We start from the raw sequence: 12,913 nt of genomic DNA on the forward strand, positions 1-12,913 counted from the left end.
GAAGATAGATTCTCCTTTATCTTAAAGAATCTAAACATTCAAAATTGTCCTGAATAAAATGTGCCTCTGAGATAGCGAAATAAGATTCTGATGTAAACAATTGGATTCTGTATCTGACTCCGATGCTACTACCAGTTAGAAGTCATCTGAGAGAAATCGCCTGGAACCAAGCCTTTGGTATTCCTGAAGATCAAATAAAGTAACACGTGGAGCATCATGTGTCTGACCTTAGAACTTCTAGACAACTGTCTAGCAGTAATCAAGAAACAGTCTCTTGAGTTCTCCTCGAGCAGTGTGCTGATTTTGGGATTAGACATCATTTATGAGCTGTAATCATTCTCCCTCTAACGTGCGTACTTGGTTTTTGTGCTAAACTCATTTGTGTGTGTCGTTTTGCATGCGCCCTAATTTGGGTATTTAAACGCTGCTTTTCATAATTGCACACTTTTCACTCACAAACACTCCTAACCCTCTCCTTCAATTTTCCTCTCTTTCTCAAAGGCTTTTCTGCAGTGATTACTCAAGTTCTTCAACCTTCACTTCAAGTTCATCAACGATCTTCATGGATTCTCAACAACATTCTGTGTACAACTTCTCTCAACAGATGAACTCAAATGAGCAAGCTTCTAGTTCAAGTCATCAAAACCCAGCAGTCACCGGCGTCGTTTCCACTCCCATTTACAAAGAACCTCACATTCTTGATCGTGAGCCTCATATCCATTTTGCAACACCGTTTGAAAAGCTGGAAGTGTTGTGTGAAACGTTGGTGGATTTTGACAACATGAGAAGAAATGGTGTCGACCTCACTTATGAACTGAAGAAGCAAGGGTGGGAAAACTACTTTCAACGTCTCTATGGCCTAGTCTACACAAATCTGGTAAAAGAATTCTGGAGGTTCGCCGATGCTGACGATCACTACATTGTGTCCTACGTTCTGGGAGTCAAGATGGTCATCATAGAAAAATAAATCGCTGCTCTTCTGGGCATAGAGAAGACTGGAGGAAGACGCATATAGAACATCAATCCTAGGGAAAAGTATTTGTCCCATGAGATAAACCCTACAATTTTTCAACAGAGTGCTGAAGGCAAGCATTCCAGGAACAAGGAACTGCATCAGAACCTTCGGGTATGGATGAAGATCATCTTAGGCACTATCCATCACCGCCCAGCCTCAAACTCCTCAGATTATATCAACACAGACCAGAAATGCATTTTGTACTGCATTCACAAGGGTCTGAAGCTCTGCCTTCCTGCACTCCTCTTTAAATATCTCAGAGACTCCGTGAAAGATACCAGAAACAACATGAAGACAAGAAATTACATTCCTCTAGGGAGGCTTATATCTGATGTGCTGATTGAAAGTGGCCTTATGGACCATCTGATACAGTTCAGACTCATGGAAGACGTGATGATAGATACCGGAAGACCTCTAAACGCTCGCAATCTGAAGAGCATGGGAATTATCAATCAAGTAAGGGTCAAACCAACCTTGGAAACCTCCTAGGAAGCACTTAAAGATCAGAGGAAGATCACAAATGGACTCTATCTGTTCTCAAAGGTCGAACCTCCAGAGGTAGTCATGTACTACTTAGATGATTTGCGCAAACAAGGAGTAGACATCTCAGATTTCACCTTAGACTGGCTTCCCGAATTTCCTCCAGATTTCATGAAGAGGACGCGAGAACCATCTGAGAAGGCAAAGCAGGCAAAGAGAGTAAAGTTGGGAGAATCATCTAGATCAAGACCTCCAGTACCTCTGGTTGGATCACCTAGTAAGTCTGTACCTCTCCCTCATTCTGTAAAAATTAAACCAGTTGCTTCCTCACTCCCTCAACCTTCGCCCATATACACAAACTCTGAAACTCCTCCCTTAACCTCTGGACCCTCTAAACAACCTTCTTAAAAATTCAATCTTGCCACCATATCTCTATCTGTTTCAGAAGCAGAAATGCTGAACGAAACCACTTCACCCTCCTCATCACCATCTCCACAATCCCCACCTTACTACACCATCTCATCTGACACTTAACACTCTGACCCTCACTCCCCAACTCTGGCTCAGCTTCAAAACCGTGCTCTGGCCTCTCAACAACCAACACACTCTAACCCTGAACCAAAAGTTACCTCTCCACCCCTAGAAAACCCAAACACAACCACCTCTGACCCTCCACCATCCGAACCAATCCACTCTGAATCACAACCATCCCAACCACAACACTCTGAAATACCCCAACCAACTACCTCCACTGACCCTCTAACTCCCACTCTTAACTTAAGCCCCCCCCCCCCCCCACTTCTCCACCCAAGCCTCTGAACCAGAAACCACCCTTCTGACCCTTGAGGAAGCAATCAAGGTCTTTGCAGAAGCTTCAGTTGACAAGGTCAAGTCTCTGAGCATCAACTTTGGCATCAGTGATGATCCCTCCGCTGCAAGGACTCACTGGAACACAGTGATAAGTTGGATGACCTCTGAAGCCTTCAAGCTGAAATGCCTCTCTGAACAAGTCCGCAATGACTTCATCAGAGACGCTGAGATTAGACTCTAGGAGCGTCTAGCCAGAGAAGCTAAGGAGCGGGTAAGAAAGGAAGCTGAAGAGAAAGCAAGGCAAGAAGAACTTCAGAGAATCAAAGAAGTTAAGGCCAAAGCTCTAGCTGATGTTGCTGCTGCTGCTGAAGCTGACGCAAAAGCCAACGCTGCCGCTGAAGAAGCAACTCGTCTTGCTGGAGATTCTGCTGCCAGAAACGATGCATTGACTCAGGGGGAGCGAGTCTTATGTGACTCGAACCCAAACAGTCCAAGAGACTTTTGGGTGTTTATTCGACCCAAGCCCATAGTCTAGGTTCGTGGGCCTTAGTTTATCATAACTCCTACAACCCATTGTGTACTTTTAGTTAGTTTTATTTATTTTTTTATTTTTATTTCTTTCTTTATTTATATATTTGGTCGCCGATAGCCTAACAGTTGGTTGTTTGTGGCCGGGTGGAGGAGAAGTTGTGCCAACTCCCCTTGAGTGTTGGGTTCGATACCCGTGTGTTCCATATTTGGTTTTGTAATATTTTAATTTCTTTTTGCGTATTTCTTTTTAATCCTCCCATGTTCATGTTTTATTATAATTTCTCCGATACTCATTATTTTTAATGTTTACCCCTTTTATTTATTTTAATTGACAAAGCATCGATTTTAATTTATGGATTCAACTACTCTCATGTTTGTTTATCCACAGTTGTTTTATCGGGATAACAATGTAATTTCGCTGCGTTTCGATTGGTCGCACATGATAATTAGATGTTGACACGATGCATAAACTGGTCTTGAGCACAATGCTTAGTTGTAATTTCCCCATCTCCACACCCTTGTAAGTCGATTTCCTTTAAGCATCGCCGTCCACCTCACATAGCTTACTCTTGGGCTTTCTTACAATGAGACCGTCATATCGCACTTACACTCATGCATTGTTTATGCGTTGATTAGGCCCGATTTAATTATTTCACTATCTTGAATCCCCATTCGACCAAATGTACCCCCATTCCCATGGTATGTAATAATTTTATCGCTTTTTATTTCTTTATTCGTTTGACTGTTTAGCCAGTTACTAATACAAGAATAAAATCAATCATTTCCAAAAGATCAAAAGTAAAAACTCGATCCAACGTCGGGTATTTTTTCTCAAATCCATCCATTTCAATCCACCTATTTCTACCCATTCCCTTTCTTTCAAACCACTTCATTCAAATCTTTCTCAACCACTCATCAAATGCTTGATCCAACGTCAATCCATTTTCATAATAAAAACTCAAAAAACTTAACTCATATTTAAGATCTTTTCAATAAATATGGAAATGGAACTTGGTGGATACAACGCACTCCTGATATTAGGATTCGAGATGGATATCTCGCATATCTTAGCTCTCGCCATCATCCAAATTTGTTAATGCGGTTTCTTCAAACTCTTTCTCAATCAAATTCAGAAAACACTTAATTCTTATTAAATACTTTTGCAAATAAGATGGAAATGGAACGTGGTGGATACCACACATTCCTTAGACTAGGATTCGAGATGGATATCTCGCCCATCCAAGTTCTCGCCATTACTCAAAACACGTCCACTACGCCAAAACAGGTTTTTGGCAGCGCCCCTTAGACAGCGCTTTTCTCCAAAAGCGCTGCTACACGTTAAAAAAAAATAAAAATAAGGAAACTGAATACGTAGATGGCTTAAAGCGCTGCTAAATGGATGGTCTTAGACAGCGCTTTTTAAAAGCGCTGCTAAATGGCCTACCTTAGACAGCGCTTTTGAGAAGGTCCACCTTATACAACGCTTCTCCCAAAAGCGCTGTCTAAGGCCTTAAAATTATTTAAATTAATCACAACAAAAGCGCTGTCTAAGGCCTACCTTATACAGCGCTTTTGACAAGGTCACCTTATACAGCGCTTCTCCCAAAAGCGCTGTCTAAGGCCTTTTAAATTTTTAAAAAAAGCGCTGTATAAGGCCTACCTTATACAGCGCTTTTAGAAGCGCTGCTATTGACCCCTCCTGTGCCAGCGCTTTCCTTCAAAGCGCTGTCTAAGGCCATTTTAATTTGTGAGCTTAGCCAGCGCTTTTCATAAAAGCGCTGTCTAAGGCCTTATTTACCAAATTTTTTTTTTAGTAAATTATAATATATGAATTCATTCAGTACGTTAAGACCCATTTTGTTTCCCTCGCTCCCACAACCTTCTTCTCACTGCGTTCATACTCGTTGCGTTCATCATCACTGCTTCTCCCAAAACCTCCATTCTTGATTCCTGCGTTCATCACTCACTTCGTTCATCACCGTTTACATTTTTGTAAGTGCATTTTCTGTTCGTTTCATCTTTCTTTATTTAGGGCAGTTTATTAGTGATAAAGGTTTGCTTCTGGGTTGATTCTTTTGTGGTTCATGTGTTAGGGCAGTTGATTCTCTTGTGTTAGGGCAGTTGATTCTTTTGTGTGTTATGGCAGTTGATTCTTTTGTGGTATGTTAACAAATGTATATATTTTTGATATTAATCACCATGTCAAAGGGAGATGGTTTGTGTTTGCTTCCATTAGGTTTCTATTATACTGATGATGAATTGTAGCAAGTGTTAAATGTGATTGTTAGCATTGGCGTGTAAGTTGGATAGGATTAGATAGAACTGTTAAAGGGAGATGGTGTTAGTGTTAATGAAATAGTTAATTAGTGTGGTTAGTGTTAGAATGAAAAACTGAAATGCAAGTTTAGAAAATGCAGGTCAGCTGTTAGACAGTTAAAGAAAGGCTAGTTTGTTAGAATGAGAATGATGTGAGTCAAAGTTAATTGAATGGAACTGCATTGACTTGGCTTGTGATTTTACCTTGTTGAATTGTTTTTTTTCTGATGCCATGAAACTGAACTGATTAAACTTGAATTATGTTGGACTGCTGAACTATATTGCACATTTGAACTACACTTGTTATTTGCTTGAATGTGTTGGACTGGTTTGGAAAATATTTTGCTAAGTTGGATTGGTATTAAATTGGTTTTTGACAATGCTGAACTAGTTTTGGATTGACATATTACCCTACTTGAATTGCTTGTACTTTAGTTGATTACTTTACTGACTGATTGATACATTGCTTGATCTGTTTAATGTCTAATAAGCTGTTGTTTATTTTATAGGGTGTTCATTTCCTTAGGACTCAATTGAGGACTATTGCTAACAAGCTTTGTTGACATCCACAATTAAAAGGTAGTAACTTATTGCCTCTTCTTCTTTTTTTCATAGAAATGACTTATAATATAAGCAATTATATGATAAACGCGGAAATAAGTTGTTTATTCATATAGGGTGTTAGTCCTCTAAATTATTTCCAATCATTTGACATTCAATCATAATAAATATCCAAATTGTCATGATTTTAATAGCATAACTACAACATAGTTATAGTTAAGCGCTGGCTAAACCCCCCCTATGCCAGCGCTTTTTTAGTTAATTTCAACATGAAATTAACTAAAAAAGCGCTGGCATAGGGGGGTTTTAGACAGCGCTTTTACTGAAAAAGCGCTGTCTAAACCCCCCCTATGCCAGCGCTTTTTTAGTAAATTAAGCGCTGTCTAAGACCTATACCAGCGCCAGTATAGCCAGCGCTTTTAAGCGCTGTCTAATGTCAAAAAAAGCGCTGTCTAATCCCTTGTTTGGCATAGTGGTCAAACCAATCAAATATTTTCTCGACGCCGCGCAATTGATGCTTCAAACCTTTTCTCAAACGAAAGGTACTTTGTTTCAAAACAATGCAAGGCAATGTTTCTCCACCTGTTTTGGGTAGTCCAACAATGTTTTCGTCAATTGACACAAAGTAGCTTTCGCTAAAATCGACCAACAAACAAACATTTTCTACCCAGAACTACATAAGCCTTGAGTTCTCTATTGCTATACGTAGGAGTAGGATTTGTAAATCTTGTCAGGCCCACTAATAAAAAACTTAGGTTTAGTCCTTCATCAGAAATCCAAAAACATTCTTCTCTCTTCTATTCCTTCTTTCCCTCCTAATAACACGAGAAGCCTAACATTTTAAACTAGCACTAACGCGCATAACTAACCTAACAGTTCCCATTGAGTACAACGGACGTGAGGGGTGCTAATACCTTCCCCTTGCGTAACCGACTCCCGAACCCTGATTTGGTTGCGACGACCATAATCATTGTCTTTCTTTTTCGGGTTTTATCGATATTTCCCCTTTCCTTTTTAGGAATAAATAAAGTTCGGTGGCAACTCTGTTCAGTCCATCATTGCCAGCGTGTGATTGCGCTTCGCTATGTCGTGTTCTCCTTTTTCTAAGGTACGACAGTGATGTTAGCCACAATGTGGTCAAATTGATCCACAGTTACATCATGCTCGACATAGGCTTGCTCCAACACTCTTTGCAATGCTTCTCTGTGCACTTCAGAATTCATAAGCAGGGACAACACTGAAATCTTCGAAGGAGTTTGGAACAACTGCTCCACCATATTGAATTCACTTTTCTTGATTAATCGCAATACTTCATCATCATCACTAGGCTACAAATTGCTGGACTCACCAGACTGACAGTTTGGAGCACTAACCGGATTCACTACAAGTACATCAATATTCTTACCGTCTGAAACCTCCTCTATCACCTCTTTCGGGAAAACGGGACTAAAAACATGACCGCTAAGGGTCACCTTCGCTATATCAGTAATGTTCACAACAAAATCGGTCGTAGGTAATAGAACCTTTTGACCATTCTCCAACATGGTAGCATTATACTGGTATGAAACATCTCTATCAGATGCATAGGGGATGGGGCCCGCTAACTGTATCACTAACGATGATACTGATCTATTAACGATGTTACTTCTTCTACTGTTAAACTGAATCACTACCCGCTCAGGGGTCTTAAACACTGGAACAATCACATTGACATTATCTATATCCCTGGACTGCTGAATCTGGATTACATTCTCATCCATCAACTTCAGGATATCTCTCTTGACAATTGAACACCCACGGGGGTTTATACTGCAAATTGCACAACCATCATGGTCGTGCTCACAATCACTGATGGTACACAGGGTCTTATGCATCTCTACCAAGGACCGACGTATACTTCGCACATCAAACACTCGGAAACTTCTCGGACAACCATCTACCATATTAACAAAGGAATTACCATGAGCAGGCAAATGGTTATCTTTCACATTCGGCGCACGGTCCTCAAAGGACACCATCCCACTCTTCACTAACTTCTGGACCTCATATTTCAAAGGATAGCAGTTTTCAATATCTTGGTCGGGAGCTTCTTGATGAAAAGCACAACGGAGTTCAGGCTTATACCACCACGGAACTGGTTCTGGAATTTGTGGCGGATTTCTTGGTTGGAGTAGGTTTTTGAGAACCAAAGACGAATTTAATTCGGCGTACGACATATGAATAGGGTCGAAAGAGACCTTCTTCCTATCGAAATTCTATTTTTGCTGATTATTGTTGGTGTTGTTGTAGTTGTTTGTTCTTTGTTACGGCTGTTGTTGACGTTGTTGTTGAACTGGCGCTGATTAATTGTTTGAAAATACTGGAATAATGGATGAAACTTGATAATGATGCTGATGTGGTTGCGAATTTCTTTTGACATGAGGCCTTCTCTACCTCCCCATAAATACTGCATTGGTTTCACATTCATTCTTTTTGGAGAAACTGCTCGCCTACTTCTTGCTCGATGATACCTCTTCCTTAGACAAACATCCCTCACGGACACCTTCTTCTAACCTCATCCCCATGTTTACCATTTTGGTAAAATCTCTGGTGGCACTAGCAATCATTCGTTTGTAATAAAACGAACTCAGGGTCTTAAGGAAAATCTTGGTCAACTCTTTCTCTTCCAACAGAGGATTGATATGAGCAACAAGCTCTCTCCACCTTTGGGCATACTCTTTAAATGTATCTTTGTCCTTCTAAGACATCGACCTCAATTGGTCTCTATCAGGCGCCATGTCCATGTTGTAGTTATATTGCTTTACAAAAGTTCCACCCAAATCATTGAATGTATGAACACTTGCACTATCCAACCTCATGTACCACCTCAGGGAAGCACCAGTCAGACTGTGTTGGAAATAGTGAATTAATAATTGATCATTATCAACTTGCGTTGACATTTTCCTGGCATACATGGCGAGATGGCTAAGTGGGCAGGTATTTCCCTTATACTTTTCAAAGGCAGGGACTTTGAACTTCATCGGGATCTTGACATTCGAAACTAAGCAAAGTTCAGCAACACTCTTACCAAACAGGTCCTTTCCCCTCAAATTCTTCAATTCCTTTCTCAACTCAAGGAATTGATACTTTATCTCGTCCATCTTCTCATAAACATCCGGAACCTCAGATGGCCCGGAATGGCAGATGGTGTCCTCGACACGAGGCAGGGTGTGAACAACTAGAGGCGAAACTAACATGACCTGGGCTAGATTTCGGCATGAAAGAAAAAGTAGGCGCAAACCCTTCAGGCACAAAGTTCGGTGGCATTCCCCATGGGAATCCGACAGGCATAATTGGAGCAAACTGAGTGGCAGGTACAGTTGAGGTAGCAACCTTTGAAAGGAAAATCCTCTGAGGAGGAGGAATTGCAGGCGTTGGAGGAGACTGATTCTGAGCAGCTAAAACAGACTCCATCATGGTAGTCAAACGAGTAATCCCATCTTCCAGCTCTCAGTTCTCTTGTTCCAAATGTTCCATGATTCTCGGTTGATTGGCGCAAGTGTTATATCGATGAGTCAGCTTGGCTAAAGCACATAAGAATAACCAATAAGACATTTGGCAGAAGAAAACCTGTTATGCAAATGATGCATGAAATGCAATGTTTTGTTTGTTTTTATTTTCAAGGAACATACTATTTTATTTGCAGATATATATAATAACAATAACAAATTTGATTGACCATAAAAATCTCTTTTATTTATATAATTTTGGAAGGATTACACTGAGTACAATTTCAGAAACCAAAATACAAGTACAACAGAATAGGAAACTAATCATCCTAAGGATCCCCTAACAACATTGTCAGCTGATCTGGCTGCAGGCACGTACTTCCTTCGGATGCGTCGAATCTCGGTCAAGAAGGATGTCTTCATCTGAGCCTTCTCAAGGACAAGCTGATCAACAATCTTTGTCCAAGCAACGGAAGGCTAAGGCATACTAAAGGAAGGTGGACCCTCTGGTTCTCTCTGTGTCTTCACTTCTCGGTCTTCAAGAAGTTCAATAAGCGTGTCCTTGTCCTTAGCCTAAAACTGCAACTCCTAATGCTTTCGGCTCAAAGCATGGAACCGCTCTTCCCACATATCCTTATCTTGCTTCATCTTGGGGAGTGCGTCTTCCCACTCCTCTACATCTTGGTTAGGGAGAGTTAATGGCTCAGCCACAACCATAGACATAAGTCTCTCACAAGCATACAACATCTTCGATTCCAAAGCTCTTTTCTTTACCAAAAGAGTGTAAGCTTCCAAAGCTACACAGTTGCACGGACCAAGCTCAGATTTTCCTTTCCTATGCACATTATGCCAAGCATGAACTATCTTCTGCTTCAAATGTTAGGGATCTTTATCCTCATGATAGGAAGGACCTTCTAACTGAGTGTTATTAGTTTGTCTCTCAAGGGGAACCCAAGTTGACGACGACCCAAAGTAGGGTTGTAGTTGATTCCTCCTTATGTACCAACGAGAGGAATATTAGAGAATTCACCACAAATGTTAATAATATTCAAGCTACTTAATGAAGAATCATACCAAACTATATCATCATTAGTAAAAGACATAAGTCTCTGAGACCATTGTAGACATTGTTTGTTCTCCACAAAAGCAGGCGTCTGAGGCAAGTGCGAAATAAACCACTTGTACAGAAGAGGAAAACAACACATAATATTTCCACCACCTTTAGAATTCATTAAATGCAAAGAGAAGTACATATCACCTAAAAAAGTAGGCACAAGATTCCCAATCAAGAAGATTCTAATGGTGTTGACATCAACAAAATTGTCAATGTTAGGGAACAAAGCTGAACCATAGATGAGCAAAACCAAGATAGCTTCAAAAGCATCCATACTACCGGCTTGAGCAAAAGAAGTAGCTTTCCCAATAAGGAACTCTGAAGTCAACCCAAATATTCCTCCTTTCTTCACCCAATAAGCCTCAATCTCATACTTCTTCAAATGAAGAGCTTCAGCTATGATATGAGATCTGGGAATCTCCTCCAATCCGTTAAACGACACTTTGTCAGTAATAGGTATTCCCAAGAGATGGGCATACTTCTCTAACGTAGGCATAAGCTGATAATCGGGAAAAGTGAAGCAACGGTAGAGAGGGTGATAGAACTGAACCAACGCACTCAAGAGTCCTTCAACTACATTAGCAGATATCACAAACAAAAGCTTCCCATGACGTTGCTTGAAATCCAAGGGATCTAATACAAAAAATGATAGCTTCCTTAGCTCTTTTCAGTCTGGACATCTGAAACTGTACTTCTTAGTGTTCCTTCGTCCATAATCCATGGTCTAAAAATATTTGCAAATAAAACCTTAGTTCCTTGAAGCTATTTTTCGTGCGATGAATGTCAAGATGCGCATGCATGCATGAATGAAACAATCACAAATAAGGGATCACACACAAGGCAAACAAACAAAGGTCAAGGGATGAATCAAGTCATTGTCAAGATCAATCATCCATTTTGGTGGATTATGGTTTTCACCTTATCAACACCCAAGTTCCATTGATATTGACAAGACTTGATTGGATCAACCAAGAATCAAGGGTTTGTTGTGAGTCACGAGCATGGATTCAAGTTAAGAACCATCCCAAGGGAGTGTACTAAGGATAAAAACCTGTACATCATGTTCTAAAAGGTTCCCAGAGTCTTAATTTCATCTATCGGATATTACGGGTTAGGATGACTGACTCATCAACCCATAATATTCTCAAGAGAAACTCGTCTGAGTGTATTATCGCGTAACAACTGTTATCAAGTTTACACTTGAACAGTCTCCGCACTACGTCCTAAATAGGCCAAGTTGGGTTAAATGTTCTACGATCCTCAACTTCTCGGACCCCAAATCAGAGAAAGTAATGCCTAACCACAGATAACTTGTGTGACATCAATAGCTCTAAAAGGGTCTCCATTAAGTAGATGAGTCTCAAGCCAACTTGTTAAGGACTACTCCACAAAAGTTAAACATGATTATATCATCCTCCTATCTTAATTGCACTCAAGTTCGGGTTAGAACTTATCTCACCACTCAGAGATCACCAAGCACAACAAGCAGATTATATCACAAAAAAAATATATATAAACATCAAGTATACAATTATATACACATACGAAAGTAGGCTAAACCCACTGAGAACTACTCCCCAACAGAGTCGACACTTAATTTCTGTAGCGGTAAACTCATGACCATTAAGCTACGGATAAACTTAACATCACTAAAACCAGAGTCGCCACCGCACTTTTATTGTTTCCAAAGGAAAAGGGAAAAGTACGAATAAAACCCAAAGATAAGAAGTTTTCAAATCAAAACTAATAAAACACCAGAGATTACACGTAAGGGGGTTGGTTACACAAAGGGAAGGTGATAGCACCCAAAGTGTCCTAGCTACTCCTAGGGATCCCTTTTTTATGTGTGTATGTGTTTTGGTATAAATGATGTTTGCAATAAATAGACTATGGTTATGAGAAATGAATTCATTAATTATATTTTTGGATTTGATAAGACCTTCGGACTTGTGCCTACGTACCAACATTAGATGGGGGATCAAAACCTCGTAGTTCATGGTATCAATTTCAAAATGAGTGGATTGCTTTAAATCAAAATTTAAATTTAAAAGAGGCACAAAGGTCTAAAAGAGTTTGAATGAGTGTTAGTTCTTTTTGTCTTTTGAAATTTTAAGTCAATATGGTTAAGTTCATTTATAAATTTGATTAAGAAAAGAGTTTAAAAATGAAAAGGCATAAGGCCAAAGTTTCTGATTTGCAATATAGTCTAAGTTTAGAAATCACAAGCAAAGAAGGTTTTTGAAAAGGGGGAGAGATTTTGAAATTTAAGAAGTAGGAGAAGATGGAGAGACTAATCCTAAGCATAAAATTAAAAGTTAAGAGTTGAAAAGATCTGACCAATGGGATGCAATCCAACAGACAAAAATATCATATAGAAAACCCATTTTCCCTTTGGACTTTGAATCAAGCAATATCAACAAGTAAATAACAATATGAAGAGCAAGGCATCAAATAAAGATAGACACATCCAAGCAAGCAATTTCACATCTAGCAGTCTTCTTTTTCTTGTCATGTATTAGATGACATACTCCTTGATTAGCTCAGAACAAGGCATTAGACACAAGTTCAAAGTAACAGTTATGTCAAGACTATTGTAGT

The sequence above is a fragment of the Lathyrus oleraceus genome, chromosome 6, assembly GCF_024323335.1.
Source record: "Lathyrus oleraceus cultivar Zhongwan6 chromosome 6, CAAS_Psat_ZW6_1.0, whole genome shotgun sequence".
NCBI classification, from domain to species: Eukaryota; Viridiplantae; Streptophyta; class Magnoliopsida; order Fabales; family Fabaceae; genus Lathyrus; species Lathyrus oleraceus.